The sequence below is a fragment of the Paramisgurnus dabryanus genome, chromosome 15 (genome assembly GCF_030506205.2).
Source record: "Paramisgurnus dabryanus chromosome 15, PD_genome_1.1, whole genome shotgun sequence".
In the NCBI taxonomy this organism is placed as follows: Eukaryota; Metazoa; Chordata; class Actinopteri; order Cypriniformes; family Cobitidae; genus Paramisgurnus; species Paramisgurnus dabryanus.
This window is the reverse complement of record NC_133351.1, coordinates 34,116,352-34,133,515: the sequence shown is the minus strand read 5'-3', so window position 1 is coordinate 34,133,515 and position 17,164 is coordinate 34,116,352.

The window sequence follows — 17,164 nt, the reverse complement described above, 5'->3', positions numbered from 1 at the left end:
AAAGCATTTTAGCAGTAGTTTCGCACAAACTAAACTCAAAGAGATCCCGGAGTGTCATAAAGCAAACTCTTTTGTGAATTATTAACATTTTCTTATTCAAAATATTGGTATGGATTTACCAGGAATGATTTGTTGAATAATTAATGCATTTAAAGAAATAAATCAAGAACATATTTCGCAAAAAGTGGTGAGTATGCCAATGCAAAACTTCAAGTCTCAGGCTGCATCCAAAACTGCCTACTTCCATATTATATAATAGGCGAAAAGCAGTAGGCTAGGTGAGTAGTATGTCTGAATTCATAGTATTCCAAAAACAGTATAGGCGAAAAGTCCCCGGATGACCCATTACTTCCGGTAAGATCCCAAAGTGTTCATTCAATGGGCACTTTGCTATCCCATGATCCCCCAGGAGAGGAGTTATCCAACGAAGAAGATGGAGGGGCTCTACTCAAATGCAAATACATATATTAAACAACTGTCCCATGTTGATAAATTGCGCTTGTTTAACGTCATTCTAGTTAACGAATAACTTGTTGTTGACGATGTATGTCACGTGATGTATCAACATGGTGGATGTAGTCCGTCTGAATTCATCCATACTAATCATGTTCATACTATATAGTACCTACTGTTTTAATGGTCGATGAGTAGATACTTCATCTAAAGCCCTATTTAGGTGGGAATCATTTTACGGAGGTAGATGGCGTAATGTAATTTTACCACAGGACGTCTGTAATATCGATGGTCAATTCGCACAAGATTAGAAATCTCAGTAAAACATTCAGAATTGCATTACCCCACCTCCCTAATCCTGTCTGAATAGTATTTAATAGGCTTTATGCCCAGCTGCACTACTTCCTGAACTTCAGCCAGCTCCTTGTTTCCTGTCTTCCATTATTGGACAAACTGATTAATCCAGGTGTGCCTGACCTCAGTAGTCACAACAACAATAATCAGACACACCTGGATTAATCAGTTTGTCCAATAATGGCAGACAGGAAACAAGGAGCTGGCTGAAGTTCAGGAAGTAGTGCAGCTGGGCATAAAGCCTATTCAGTCACAACATCCGATTTTGGATGCAGCCTCGGTGTAAGGGTGGTATCTGAGCTGACAGGAATTGCATCATCTGAAGGCTGTATTCCAAGACCAAGTAAGTCACAGCCGCGACAAATCTGTCCTAAAAGCCCCCTTAAACAAAGCTTTGTGCCACCAAGACGGGATTAGTTTTACAGGGGTAGATGGCGTAATTTAACTTTACCACAGGATGTCTGTAATATTAATGGTCAATTCAGAGGGGACATTGAAAAGTGGGAGGGCGAACTCAATTGCGCAGCGCGTCACCTTTTTACAGAAGGTAAAAGTCGCCGTAATCTTTACTGACATTGTCCATAATGATTACTGACATGGAGCATTCAGACAGGACTAAAATCACTGAGAAGCTCTAATAAAAATTGCTTTACCCCACCTCCCTATGTAAAACTAATCCCGTCCGAATAGTACTTTTAAAAAGGTCCAGAGAAATTACCTCAGGTAATACTAATCCAGTGCGAAACTGATCCCGTCCAAATAGGGCTTAAGTACAGTATGTTGTTGCTAGGGGGCACTGAGTGGTTGCTAAGCTGTTGCTACAGTAAGTTCTTCAAATTTGTATGATGGTTTCTCAACCTTTAGGTCTATTGGATTTTTCACCCATTTTATCCTCTAGCGGTTGAAAGAGTTAAATACATCAATACGTTTAATACTTGAGTAGTAAATGTTACGCTCACCTGTCAAATCACCAATAATTAAGATGAACAGGATTGAGATTTGACCACAAAAATTGGACCACATGCATATCAGGGTAATTTACTGTCAGCAAGTATATTTGGCAACTAAGTCAGGAGACATGGTTTAAAAATTGTGAGTTCATATTATTACTTCAGAGCTACATTTTAATACCAGGAAGTGCACATTAGTAACTCAAAGGTACATACTCGCACCAAATGTATGGTACATATAAGGTCATTTTTAAAGAGTACCGTCCCAGTGACAGCTTTTTTTGGAAAAAAAATTCTGACAGTGTTTCAAAGTAAATTAAACTTCAGATTTAAATTTTTAAGTTTCGTATCTGTATTTTTCCTTTTTTAACTTTATTTGTCCCAAATTATACAAGCTATGTAGTTTTAACAACAATGTGAAATACACATCGGTGATACACATCTATGAGAAAAAAGACAAAGGCAAATCCCAGTGTTTTTTGAATTAGCATATATGTTAAATTAGGCAATCGTGGATTTTTTCGTGACACTGAAGCAAGTATACAACACTGTCACCGTCACTTTGACCCCACAACAAAAACACTTCACGTCCCCTCAACAGATCAGCAGCATTACAGCGTTAGCGGTCTGCCAGCCATCGGAGCGGAGGAGCGCTTGTGTGGGGGTGAAGAGGAGCAGGTTTCCCACAGCTGGGCTGCTCCATCAGCTCTTTAATGCCGTTCCTCTGGGACCCACCACTCCTCCCAGACCCTGACACATACACCGCTTGTCATATGGTCCAATTTGGTCAATGCGGTCACACTGCTGCCGGTCGCAATAGATTAACCAGGCACCCTTAAAGAAGAAACAATTTTGGGATCCTTATGAAAACCGTTCATATGCACATGGAGGATACCGTGGTCACGGCTTACAGGACCGGTAATAAAGAATACTGAAGAACTCCGGTCTTGATATCGAACTCTTTTATTCATCCGGCATGACACGGAACGAACTGTTTAATAGTGCATAATCCAGCTCTCACGATTACTTAACACAGAAAGAGGGCAGAAGTGTTATGTCAGCAGAGGCTCTCCAGAAAAGCCTGTCAATTAATATGTCATTTACACCCCATTCAGCCTCCAAATGCATGTTTAAATTTGATTAAAGCCTGTCTGTTTAAGTGCTACTTCGAATAAAGGCGGCGTAATGGGTGAAAAGGATTAGTGTCTGCCGCACAAAGCCGGTCCCTGAAGTGCTCTTTGACTCTTCTGTTGTCGCGGTTACAGCGGGGTCTGCGCGGGGCCGATCTGATTGGAGGGCCCAGAGGGGAGGGGCCCCCGGTCACCGGGGCATTGTTAGTGCCGTCAAAATGGCCTAAGAAGAATGGCTGATTATGCAGCTACATCCAGCGCCGCTAACAGGGAACGGATTTGAATTTCTAACGCAGCAGATGTTTGCTGGGTCCTCCTTGGAGTGGGCATACACTGTTATGCTAATTTAACTGTGTTTTCTTTCAACCCAGCCCGGAGCAAGCACTCACACCCCTCTGTCAAACCCATAATTGGCCATTATTGATATTAATTAACATTTTTTTTGCTCCCCGTTTCTATTCCTTGACCCACTGTGTGTTAGTAAATCTAGTTACTGTGGCCCATTAGAGGCATCAAAATCCAAGGGACCTTGTGCTAGTCGCAAACCATTTATCAGAAAGGAATGGGGCCCAATTAGCACGACGCAGAGACAGTTGACTTGATTCGCCACTGACTGCTTTTTGATCACCATTATAAATTGCTAATAGGGTGGTGGGAGAGGTGCATCGGTCTGCTGGGGCAAAGGCGGGCAGTTAGCAAGTGAGAGATGCGGCAATGACCACGGCCTATCGGACGCTATTTACTGTCTGAGCACTATGATGTCACTGCCGATCGTCCTCTTCTGCGAGTCGATCACACTAATGAGTCCCGAAGCATCCGGAGCCAGGGTCTGTCTCTCTGACAAAACGATACTTTGAAAAATCCTAAATCAAAGCGGCACTTGATGTTGAATAGTCCGACCCATTATTCCGCAATGAGGGCCGATGCTTAAAGTTTTTATCGCCACAGATCAAGAGATCATAATAGGAGCATATTGACAGATATTTTTCTTGCGATGCTCTAAGGGACCGGCTGCAGCAGGAAAATATATCAGAAGCCTATCATCAGTGCTGGGATCTCCGGTGTAAAATCGATAGTGAAGCATAGACGGCTGGAGTTTTCACCGCTCCCCTCCGTCATTTAAAAAGACTGCAGCGCACCCCGGGGACTCAGTAACTTAGCAACCGTGCAGTTTCTCCGATTAAGCATACAGTACCGTAATGCCATTGTTGTTTCCGCAGCCTTTTGTTGCAAATATTGATGTGAGAGGCGAAAGGATGAGAGGATCACCTTTTAGCCTGGTTTACCTGAAGACAGTTCTACTTTAGACATTCGACTGTCCATCAGTGAAGTGAAAAGCGCTGGTCAGAAATCACATATCAACTGACTTCAACTGTCCCATGCATGAGTAGTATTATCTTCTTCCATTATTTCCTTATGCCATTCCAGCATCTACAGCTATAATCATGGCAAGAACCAGTTAATCCATACACAAGTTTTATTCAGACAAGTTGATCCATACACAGGTTGGGGGAGGGACAGTTTGGCATCTCCAATTTGCCTAACTTGGCCTGTGGGAGGAAACCAGAGTACACGGAGTAAACCCACACTGACACAGGGAGAATATGCAAACTCCACACAGAAAGGCCACCTGACCTAGCCGGGCTTGAACTGGGGACCTTCTTGCTGTGAGATAATAAAATAAATTAATACATGAAATCAAACAATTTGGTGAAATTGGTGTTAAAATACTTTCTCTTGGCTTAATACACAACTAAACTTGTGAACGCTGTGGTTCTGTGGCACTATAAAAACAACCCCAACTATGAGACAACAGATGTGCTTCAGGCAGTGGCATGAGTTTGGGGCAGGACTATGTTCAGGAAACTTGTTATCCATTATTTTCCCAGACGTTAGCCGAGATTACTGCCGCAAAGCACCACCTAAACTGAAAAACCTTCGTGTTTGACAGCACATTTTTAAAAGGCATCATTAAGAGCACATCACCGAGTACACGAGGAAAAACTCTGACGAACGCTGTTTGGATTCATCAAAGTCCCATTTGTGGCGTTTAGCCTTGCCTCAACAGAAAAGCTCAGCGTGCCGGTGAAGTCCCCCTGTGTCTCGTCCGGCGTACTGGAACTCCTCGACTGCGTTTGTGTTTCTCCCACGAGAGTATCTCACAGAGCCCAATTACAACTTTCATCATCAATCATCAACGTTATTTATTCAGTAAAATGAATTTCTAATTAATAACTGATGAGCATTATGGCCTCGAAGACTGTAAAGCTATTAATTATGCCGGGCCACGGGGAATAAGCTTGTACACAAGTAGCTGCCGGATACTCGGCGCCATTAGTGTTGTACAGTAGCGAATGTTTACCTCCTCTAGGACTACAGTATTTAGCCCGAGCCCATTGAAGGATTATTGAGCTAATTAGATGACTGTGACTGGCATATGTTTCCTCTTCAGCTCTCGAGCTCGCTATAATAATGAACTATAACTGCGGCTCTCTCTGCCTCCGATTTCTCCTAACGCTGAACCGCGGGGCTCTGGGGAGACGTTCAGCCCACAATAATAAGAGAGGATGCTTTAGACTTCCATTGTGTCTTTTGAGCGGTTAGCTCATTTTTACGGCGAAGATGGCTCTTTGTAGTGCCACATTACGTGTCAAGGCCGCAAGCGATGGGAGAAGAGTGCTTTTACTAGGCGCCGGTTACCTGAGCACCGGCCTTGTGGATAACAGATCGTATAAGAGGTGAAATGAGCGCAGCATTGAGGAGTTGTGTTGTGGTCTCAGTTCATCAGCTCCCTCCTCACCCAGAGCAGCGGTCCGTGCTCAGCTCAGCGGTAATGATAACTTACAGACTGCCTTCAGACACCCCGGCATTTTCTTTTTTTTTTGTAAACGTCTAAAAGTGAACCATAGAAAGCAAACATTATGAGGCAAATGAAAGTATTTCTCAAATGAACCACCGCAGCGGTTATCCTTGAATAGACCAAGTGGTATTTTGCAGTGGGTCGAATTAATACTTCACATGGACAGCAAATAGGGCTTTTAAGACCTTTAAACAGGTTCATCCGAGTCCCATATAGTTGCCTTGTGTCCGATACCACACGAAATTCGTTATTCACTGTTAATATTTCCATGCCGCATTCGGTTACGAGATGCACAAGAATCAATCCTATTTTAGTGTCACTGATATTAAACCTGGTGTGATGCATCTTCATGTGCCAGGTTTAAACTTGTGCATGCATGAATGAATTGAGAGCTACCGCAATGGGTGTCAGTGACATTTTTAGTAATAAATGAGTTAAATGTGGCTCACTAGATGTATGAAGTACTTTTATAGTGGTTTGACGGCTTGGCTTGACTGTAGCTGCGTTTCCATTACCCGTTAAATTGCGCAAACTGACGTTGCGAATTGAAAATACGGCCAATGGTAACACGTCAATAGCACAAAAATTCCCATATATCGCAAAAACGTTTTTAAGCTCGCATGAGGTGGTTTTTCAGCCAATTTGGAAAAGGTGTATATTGCAAAACTGCAATGGAAACAGTCTATTGGCATTTTCAGGTCACATAATTATTATTTGAAGATGATGCGGTATTAACTTACACCTCACAGAAACACCTCAATACGTGTCTGCTCCCAAGTATAAGAGGCTTTCGTCCTCAATAATGTTTGGATAACACTCCTTCATCTCTACTGATTTAAAATAATGTACTATTACCTCCAAGAAACACCTTTACGTTGCCACTCCTAAGTATAAGGGGCTTTCATTGGTATTATTATTTGGATAATACTCGTACATCTCCTTCGGTTAAAAATAATGCCTAGGGTGGAAGATGTGATATTAGTAAACCTACCAACATCGGTCCACATGATGTTTGGAATGATTTTTCATGAGAGGAAAAACTCTGTTCAGTCGCATATCATCGGTTAATGGAATATGCAATAGACTTTTGTCACCATTTAGAAAGTAACGCTAAAGTTTTGCGCAAATCTGTAATGGAAATGCAACCACTGTTTGGTCACTTAAAGGTGCAGTGTGTAATTTTTATAAGGATCTCTTGACATAAATGCAAAATAATATACAAAACAATATTTTAAGGGATGTTTCATAATGAACCATTATGTTTTTATTACCTTAGAATGAGTTGTTTTTATCTACATACCGAGGTTCCCCTTACATGAAATTTGCCATTTTGTGCCGCCATGTTTCTGCAGAAGCCAAACTTTTTTTTACTAAGTTGTCTCCGACCATGACATGTTTGTCCGGTGGCGGCTACCGTAGCTTCCCTATGCATTTCAAAAGCGAGGGGTAAGCAGTGGTTGCAATTCGCAACCTCACCACTAGATGCTTCTAAAATTTACACACTGCACCTTTAATGCTTTGATTATAATGTTAAAAGCAGCATAATATTCTTATTTTATCTTCTGTTGTGTTAGACAGGAAGTAATGTGAATTTAGAACAAAACAAAGGTTAGTAAACAATGACAGGAAATTATTTTATTTACTGATCAATGATATTCTTTGAGGCTAAAGCACACAAAAGCACTTTCACCTGCCCGTGACAGAGTCAATGCTGACGTGTGCAGGAAATTGACGGATACGCCTCACCATTCACCCGTACTCTCAGAATTTAAAGAATGCTACAGAATGCTTATGTACCCAGAATATATTAAGGTGAATATGTAGATGGGAGTCCTAATTAAAAGCAGAAGATCGATACACGGCACAGTTAAAGATTTTTTAATACACACCCCTGTTCTCTCTCATGTGTACTGTCAGTCATTCATCTGTGGTCTCACCTCACAAATTAAGAGAGATTATCGTCTCATCTCAACCCAGCACATTTTAGCATCCGGTAGACGTGAATGAAAACACAAGGGACGTCGAAGTTTTGACGAAGAGCCATGAACAGATGTAATTCCTATATTTAGGAAATGAAAACCAGTCGAGCAGTGCTTCAATTTACTCATTGTTACAATTCAGCACAATTTCTGCACGTTCGTGTCAAATTGTGTTTTTTTTCCAAATCTTCATCTCATCTATTGCACTACAAACAGAGATGGATGGAGTCATGCATGGTTGTTTTAGGCATCTAGACCAAATACAATAAATGTATATGAGTCTTAAGCTGAATCGTAGCTCAGAGCTGTAATTTGCTCCCTTGGTTGGAGCCGGTGCTTTTTTACATCTTCCCATATTCACCACCACGTTCCCTCTTTCTCTGTGTGTGTGTGTGACTAAAATTCAGTAATAGAGTCTTACCTAGATCACTGTCGGTGTCACTATCTTCACTGCAAAAAACTGTCTAGACTGTATTTTTGTGTTTATATAGGAAGCACAGTGTGCAATGAATGCTGAGCAGGACACATTCCTTCTTTACTCTTGTTTGGGTAAACAATTGAAAACTTTTAAAGGCAATAAATCCTGAAAGATGGATCCAAACTGCAGCCGGATCTGGCCCAATCTTAGTACCATCAGCGAATAGGTCACAGAAGTGTCCAGATAGACAGACAGATGGACAGACAGATTTATCTATATCATCTGGTGATATTTTTCATCAATTTTGTCCGCATACTGTGGCAAGGTTACAAACAACACACACGCACACACACTTATACGCACAGTGATGCGATGCTTTATATCTCGGCGATAAAAGATACCGTGATTGATTTGTAGATTCGCTCGCCTGTTTTTTCAACTCGTGTCCATTTAAGTAAAATAATCTATGGCGGCAATCTCGCAACAGACATTTTGGAGAATCTATTTGAAATCATTTCGGATGAAGCCGGGGCAGTTTGTCTTCGGAGAGGATGGGAGTAAAGGATAATTGTCTGTAGTCCAGTAAAAGCCAGCATAACTGCCAGCACACTCGAGTGAGCTTACAGCCGGAGGCTCGCAGGGCCCGGGGAAGATAGAGCAGTTAATGTTCCCTTTTATTTTAGAGGACGTGTCACTTGTATCTCAGATTTATACCGTGATACAGCAATTTCGTCCAAACAGATGGATAATAGTGTCAACGAGACCAGAAGGCAGAAGACGGCGCGTCTTTCATCGAGTTTTCACCGCGCATTGTTTAGAGGAGACGACGGAGGCCGCTCCCTCCGTCTTCCTCTTAATCTCCCTAATCTCGGCGGCATTAGGCTTGATCATTTTTGTTTGAAGGAGCAGAACGTGGCGGTAATGGCGTCCTAATAGCCGGCGCTAGGGACGCGAATCCGGCGGACCTGTTTTCTGCTGCGCCTTCATAAGCACCTCTGATTTATTGCTCTCTTTATGACAGAGAGGAAAATGATGTGCTGCAGGTATATATCAGCGCAGAAAAGGAAATTGAACGCAGATATCATCTTGTCAGATGGTTAATGCTCTTCCCCCTGTCACATTCGATAGCACCAATTTGGAGAATCCTGCAGAGGTAAAAAGAGGACAATTAACAATGACAGAGCCGTAATGGATGAGGCCATAAAATGAGGCTGCGGGCTGCAGGATGCTCTGTATGATTTCCACATGAGATAGAGCAACAGAGCTATACGCCGGCATTAACTCCCCCCACCCCTTGAAGCTGCTCTGGGTATAAAATCAGACCGTATATTGCTGGTGAAAGGGTCATGGGTTGCAGTCGGCCTGTTCTTTATACCAGGTTATGTAATTACCATAATTATTGAGCACTTGTGGGAACCGGTGGGTTCGGTAAATCTGTTTGGCGTTACATTGATTTCCGATGTGGTATCACCTAAAATAGCTAATCACGGTAAATCAAAGTGTCTGATGTTATGGCATGAATGCGGTATGAGGGCTAAAATTATGCGAAGGTCGGTTAATGTTTTTATTTTCAGACCTCAGAAGGGAAATTGTCTGTTTGAACAAATGAAGAGTTTGGTTCCAAAATGCAATGTAAAAAATACAGCTAAGAAGCACAATAAATCGCGATAAAAACATGATAACATATTAATAAACATGTTTTGACAAAATGTTTTAAAACACTGTTATCTCGTTTTGCAACCAAACTTTTAAATTAAGTTAAACAATTTCAATTTGTTTTTATAAGTTATGTCAACCTATCACAGTTCAAATCCTAAAATAGTAGGTTAAATTGATTTGCAATTCACTTTGTTTAAAGTGTACCTACTTTGGTCCGAAGACAACATTACGCATTCACATCCTATGTAGGACGTAGCGTACACGATATAGTGAAGATGAGACGAAAGAGACAAGACGAGAGGCTATGTCCTTCATCATACACTGGAAACACACTCTCCCTCGAACATGTGTCGGTCGTTAACGGAAAGTAGTTAGGGTAGTTTGTAAAGTTTTAAATACAAAACACCATCAATTGCCCTCAAAAGGTCGGCCATTGTTTACCCACTGTAGCCATGTGGATTACTTCTGTAAAGGATGGATGGACTTGTTTGGGCTTTTACTACCATTATAAAGCTTGAAAGAGCCAGGACATTTTCTAAATTAAATTTGATTCATCTGAAAAAGATAATTATATATAGTGAGGAAAATAAGTATTTGAAAACCCTGCTATTTTGCAAGTTCTCCCACTTAGAAATCATGGGGGTTCTGAAATTGTCATTGTATGCATGTCCACTGGGGGAGACATAATCTAAAAAAATCCAGAAATCACAATATATGATTTTTTTTTAACTATTTATTTGTATGATACAGCTGCAAATAAGTATTTGAACACCAGTCTATCAGCTAGAATTCTGACCCTCAAAGACCTGTTAGTCTGCCTTTAAAATGTCCACCTCCACTCCATTTATTATCCTAAATTAGATGCACCTGTTAGCTGTATAGAGACACCTGTCCACCCCATACAATCATTAAGAATCCAACTATTAACATGGCCAAGACCAAAGAGCTGTCCAAAGAGACTAGAGACAAAATTGAACACCTCCACAAGGCTGGAAAGGGCTACGGGGAAATTGCCAAGCAGCTTGGTGAAAAAAGGTCCACTGTTGGAACAATCATTAGAAAATGGAAGAAGCAAAACATGACTGTCAATCTCCCTCAGACTGGGGCTCCATGCAAGATCTCACCTTGTGGGGTCTCAGTGATCCTAAAAAAGGTGAGACCAGAACTACACGGGAGGAGCTGGTCAATGATCCGGAAAGAGCTGGGACCACCGTTTCCAAGGTTACTGTTGGTAATACACTAAGACGTCATGGTTTAAAATCATGCATGGCACGGAAGGTTCCCCTGCTTAAACCAGCACATGTTCAGGCCCGTCTTAAGTTTGCCAATGACCATTTGGATGATCCAGAGGAGTCATGGGAGAAAGTCATGTGGTCAGATGAGACCAAAATTGAACTTTTGGTCATAATTCCATTAAACGTGTTTGGATGAAGAAGAATGATGAGTACCATCCCAAGAACACCATACCAACTGTGAAGCATGGGGGTGATAGCATCATGCTATGGGGGTGTTTTAAGCACATGGGACAGGGCGACTGCACTGTATTAAGGAGAAGATGACCGGGGCCATGTATTGCGAGATTTTGGGGAACAACCTCCTTCCCTCAGTAAGAGCATTTGAAGATGGGTTGAGGCTGGGTCTTCCAACATGACAATGACCCGAAGCACACAGCCAGGATAACCAAGGAGTGGCTCTGTAAGAAGCATATCAAGGTTCTGGCGTGGCCTAGCCAATCTTCAAACCTAAACCCAATAGAGAATCTTTGGAATCTTTTCAAACTCTGTGTTTCACAGCGACAGGCCAGAAACCTGACTGATCTAGAGAAGATCTGTGTGGAGGAGTGGGCCATAATCCCTCCTGCAAACCTGGTGAAAAACTACAGGAACCGTTTGACCTCTGTAATTGCAAACAAAGGCTACTGTACCAAATATTAATATTGATTTTCTCACGTGTTCAAATAGTTATTTGCAGCTTTATCACACAAATAAATAGTAAAAAAATCACACATTGTGATTTCTGGATTTCTAGATCTACTTCTCAGATGTGATCTACAACCTCAACTGTGTGCTTTTGCACTGAGCCAACTTTGAACAGGCTGTACTATAAAGTGAATGACATATTATTTCCATTTCCTACAAATGTTTAATTTTTGTAAAAAAAAAATCAAATATCATAAACGTAACTTCTGGTAAACTCTGCGAACAATCAATAACAACAACGTTGTTAGAGTAGTTTATTCTGATAACTAGCTAAATAAACAAGTAGATTACCTTAGTTCAAATCATAGCTAAAGCCTATCAAAAACTACACTTATCTGTACTATATAATGTATGCAATATTAACTACACATTGGCTGCCAAACCTCCCATCATATAGCGGCAGTTCATGATTGCCATCTTTCCTCATCTGTAGGAAACCAAAACATTTGTTATTTTCGACGAGATTCAAGAGTTCAGTTTAGACACTAGTCAGATTATTAAACAAACAGAGACCGGAAGTTAAGTTCCGCTCAGACGCTTAATCACGTCACCGCACGTGCGTCCGATGAAACCGTTTATAAGGGTGTTGTACTGTAAGTTATCACATTGGGTAACCTGCCACTAAAATGTGAATTTCAACAAAATTTAAACAGTCAATCGATCAGGAAAACACGTAATAATTTGGGTAACTGCAACATGTAAAATGCACAAATATGGTTAAATTCATTTGTATTTTATAAATTTAATAAAACAAGTTGTTGTCAAACAGTTAACCTATCCGTGCATGTACAACAGTGTGACTTTATTGGCTTTATGTGTTTACTTAAAAGCTATTCAAATTTTTGGAGAATTCACAAATATTTTATTGCTGTTATGATTTAGTGAAGTGCAAAAATAACTTGACACCCAAACGTATTTTGAACATGTATTCAGTGACACAGAATGAAGAGGTCAAGCGATTTTTACAATTAAAATGACAGCGTCAGTCCATATTTCTGTATATGAAATGGTTTGTTTGTTTGATACTCAGAAGTATATCAACGGCCATGAGAGATTGTGAGCATGAGAGCTAAAGATGTGCCCTTTCGGAGGTGAAGTATGCACGCTGAATAACATGCAAGATGATGATAGGCCTGGCATTTGTGCACACTGTGATGCCTCTTAAAACGTTTGAGTAGAGTCTCCGTTTGAGCTACAGCGAGCATTAATGACTTTTCTGCTTCAGAGAAGCTTATTGTTCCTGTCTAACAATTTACGGCAGGCCGCGGCACGCAGGGGACGGGGGGGATCGGCCGGCCTAAATGTGTTTGGTGATTTAAATGGTAATTCTGTTCAAATCAACATATTTTTGGCACCTCCTGACCTTTTCGTGAAATGAATTCACGCCACTCAACTTTGTCTTGTGGCATTTAAGAATCACAGAGCCAATAGCTAATTGCCAGAATTCAACGTCTGCTCGTTCGGCCCGTGGCGCCGCACCCCGATACGATACTTTAATTCGATTTTAATGTGTCCCTCATGCTTACGGGGATATGATGACTTTGATAATGATACAATTGTCATCGTCCCACGGTGAACTCTAATTCAGGGACGTGTTAATTGCTTTTGTGACATTCAACTCATTATCGTCGATATCATTCTTTGCGGCGTCCTTATAAGGCGAGTGCGAAGGTCTAAATTGCGATATTAAAATGAGCCAAACTCCATTTGACGCCGAAACGGCATGCCGTTAGTTTTTTATCACCCTGCACGATTCACGCTTAATATAAGCCATACACAAAGCGAAGCATAACAAGTCTTTTTCTCTTAAGAGGATTTTGAAGCGCTCACCCCAAAGGGCAGTAAATGGAAAAGTGACACGCCTCGCGCTCTTGTCTATTTAACTTATTCAGTTCTTCTGTTATATATATATTCTGCCTGGAACAGCGAGGTTATTTTCCTCCAGGGTTCAGGAGGCCAAGCTCTTTCATTTCGACAGAAAATTGTTTCTTAGGGTTTCAATCTTTGGCTGCTCGATATGACAAAACACAATATCAAGAACACTTATGTATCTTATCTGCCATATTTTCAGGGAATAAATAAAAGATCAGTATAAATCGGAGTCGAGAGACATGGAGAATTTCAGAGGACCCGTAGATGCCTGACTTCTGCTCAGCAAACCAGTGGCCCGTTTGTCATCCCCGAAAGTCAATCAGTATGGAGCTGATAGCAAAAAAGCTTGTGAATGGACAAGGATAGTATGAAGACAGGATAGTATGCATCCTTGACAGTCTCGTCTCTCTCCACCTACTGTATATAGATTTATAATGTGTTTCAGCTGCCGTATGAAGCAGGCCTTTGATGGAAGGACACGGATCTTAATTTTTCTAATCTACACTCCTTTACGATACTACAAAGGATAGATTCATTTAACTCCTGCTTGAGAGAAATCTTTAATAAGATAGTGATTGTGCCATCAACATGAAAAACAAGCTGGAGTTTGTGAACTTCTTAAATGGATGGCAATTCAAGCATACAGAATGACATTACTGACTGTGCACCATAAATGTGTCACATAAAATAGCACAATGTAGCGAGGAGTTTCTCGCTGTGGGCTGCTGAGGGCCCACTTCGCGAGTAATTCACCAACACTTGATCTACATCATATTTGCTGGGAAAGGTTCAAATGTCCTATTGACGGGTTATTTTTTCTGGAGCGCCGGGGTGCCGTCGGAGGTCAGAGAGAAGCGCGGTGCGCGGGAATCAGGTGCAACTGTCCCACTGACAGTGATGCATTGCGGCGCACGCGGGGTCACGTATCTGTAAACATGCATTATAAAATCCCAAAGACAAATGTAAGAGAGTGACCCGAGAGAGAATGTGTTCGTGTCAGGGGCGGCCGGAGCACAGATAGCTCTCCTGTTGCAAATGAAGAGGGTCAAGTAATCAAGCTCAGTCAGGCTTGTGTGTCACTCCCATTATCTAATACTGTCTGAAATGATCAATGAGCTAAAATAAAATGATCACAAGCTAAAATAGGCTGCCTAATGAAAATGGGCTGTGTTTTAACACATTCGTTTCAATGTCTTTCCGTGTCAGAATGGATGGACCGCGGGCTAGGAGCAATACAGCAGGCCACTAACAGCCCATTTCAGTCGAGCACAAACACAACACAAACACACACTTGAGCGAGGTCACTCAAGCATTCAAGTGGCATATCCACTGACCGGCAATCTCTTGCACAAATAACACAAGCTACAGGCAATAACTAACACATTGCTATAGCTACATAACCATGACCCAACCTCTCTCAACTTCAGACCATTGTAATCGTCCTAATTAATTTATAAAAGACAACGTATAGAATCATGCCGTAAAATGTACATGAATAATAATCGTGTTTATTCTACACGAGGAGGGTGAAAATCATATGATTAGCTGTACATCACATCTATGATACTAAAAGGGTTTTGTACACATAATAAATGAATCATGGGTGACGTCATTGCAAAAACAGAACCTTTCTATTTATAACTTAAAATGTATGCATTTACATCTCATGATGAATCGGCCAAATAAACTAAAAAAAAAACAGCTTAACGAATCTCAACGCCAAGACCTGTTGCGTCATTTAAAATTGCAATGAACAATTTACAAACCAATTTTGTTGTTTTTTCCACATTTAAGGGGAACATTTTCATTACCGCAACGTGTCCATGACTGGATTTGGGTTCTTTGACATGGAAATATTTATATAAAAAAATATAAAGTTTCAGTGCATGTTATAAACATTTACAGTAAAGCAACATGTGGTATTTGGTGATCATTGGTGAATGTAGAGACAATAATAAGGAATATAAATGTGTTCAAGACCAATTTTCTCATCCTCTGCAACATTTTTCAATCATTGTTTAAGCCCTCAAGGAACTAACTTTTCAAAAAAAAAAAAAAAAATAGTTGGAAGGGACATAATTGACTGTGACACTCAAGATGGCTGCCAGGTAAGCAGTTCTTATTTTTTCTCTCTAGATAAAAGTTGAAATTTTGTTTGTCATAGTAACTAGACAACATTTTAGTTCTCATTACCGAAACATGAGTTTGTAAATGCAAATATTTCATGTAATATCATGTTGCGGTAATAATTTTTTATAATGATAATCTAAAAAATGTAAATATTTAAAGGACATATGTTTTAAATCCTCAAAAAATAATGGTAATATTAAGTTCAGATCTTAATCTTATATGTGCAAAAAAATTGGCTTCAAGTTTTTTTTATGATGCTGGACACGGATTTCGTGAGAATGGATACTGGATTTTATGAGAATCACCCATCACCAATCACCCAATTGGGTAAAAAATTCATATGTCCTCATAATCTCATTCCCTCCTTGAAACAATCTCTCTTTACTTCCGGTTATATGGTATGACAGGTGAGCGGGTCCAGGAAAAAGATTGCAGCGATTAGCAAATAGCAACATAACTTCAAACGACCCAATCAGTTGACGAATTTTCATTTCAGAAGCCGTTTCACTCAGATATACCTCACCACTGGGAAAATAAGACAATCGCTTCTTCATTTTAAGGCAACTTTAAAGCATGTGTTCGCGAAGATTTAATCGCCAAGTGTGCGTGCGCAAAAGTCCACAGCAACGCTAATATTTAACATACAGAGGTGTCTTGCGGCACATCAGTGCCTGCTCTGAGCAGACCTACGCACTTTTGCTTTTCCGGATGATGCAGATTTTGGGGAAAAAAGCTATTTTTGCCGCTTGAAAATGATTTGACAAGTACTTTTTATACATAAATGAAATTATTTAGGCATCGTTTAAAGACGAAGATTTGAAACTGTTCAGCTGCACACAATTTCAAGTTCATTCGCAATTATAAGATTTCACATCTGATAGGGAGGCGTACGAGCGTTTTCTGTGCGTACGTTCATTCTATGAACCACACTTACTTGCTTTACAGAAATCAACATTAGATCAAATTTATCATTTTACAGGTATTATTTATGCTATTATAGCAACATTACACACTAACTACTGTTTAAAAAATAGGATTAAAGAGAACGTGACCTTTAAAGGTGCCGTAGAATGTAAAGCTGTATTTATGTAGGCATAGATGAATAATAAGAGTTTATGGACATATTGTGGGCCTCAATTTCATGTAAATCTCATGCTTGCAAAAGACTGCTGGAAAACTCTTTCAAAATTTGATGTAGGCCCCCAACAAAAGTAACACATTGTAATTACAAAAGTTATGACTGCTGCTGAGTTAGCACTATTGGCAGGGGCGCTGCTAAGGATTTTGGGCCCCAAGAAAAGAATCTTGACTGGGCCCCCAACACAGCTGAGACTTTTTTCATATTAATTTACATAAAATCATGCGCTTTTATGGTATTTT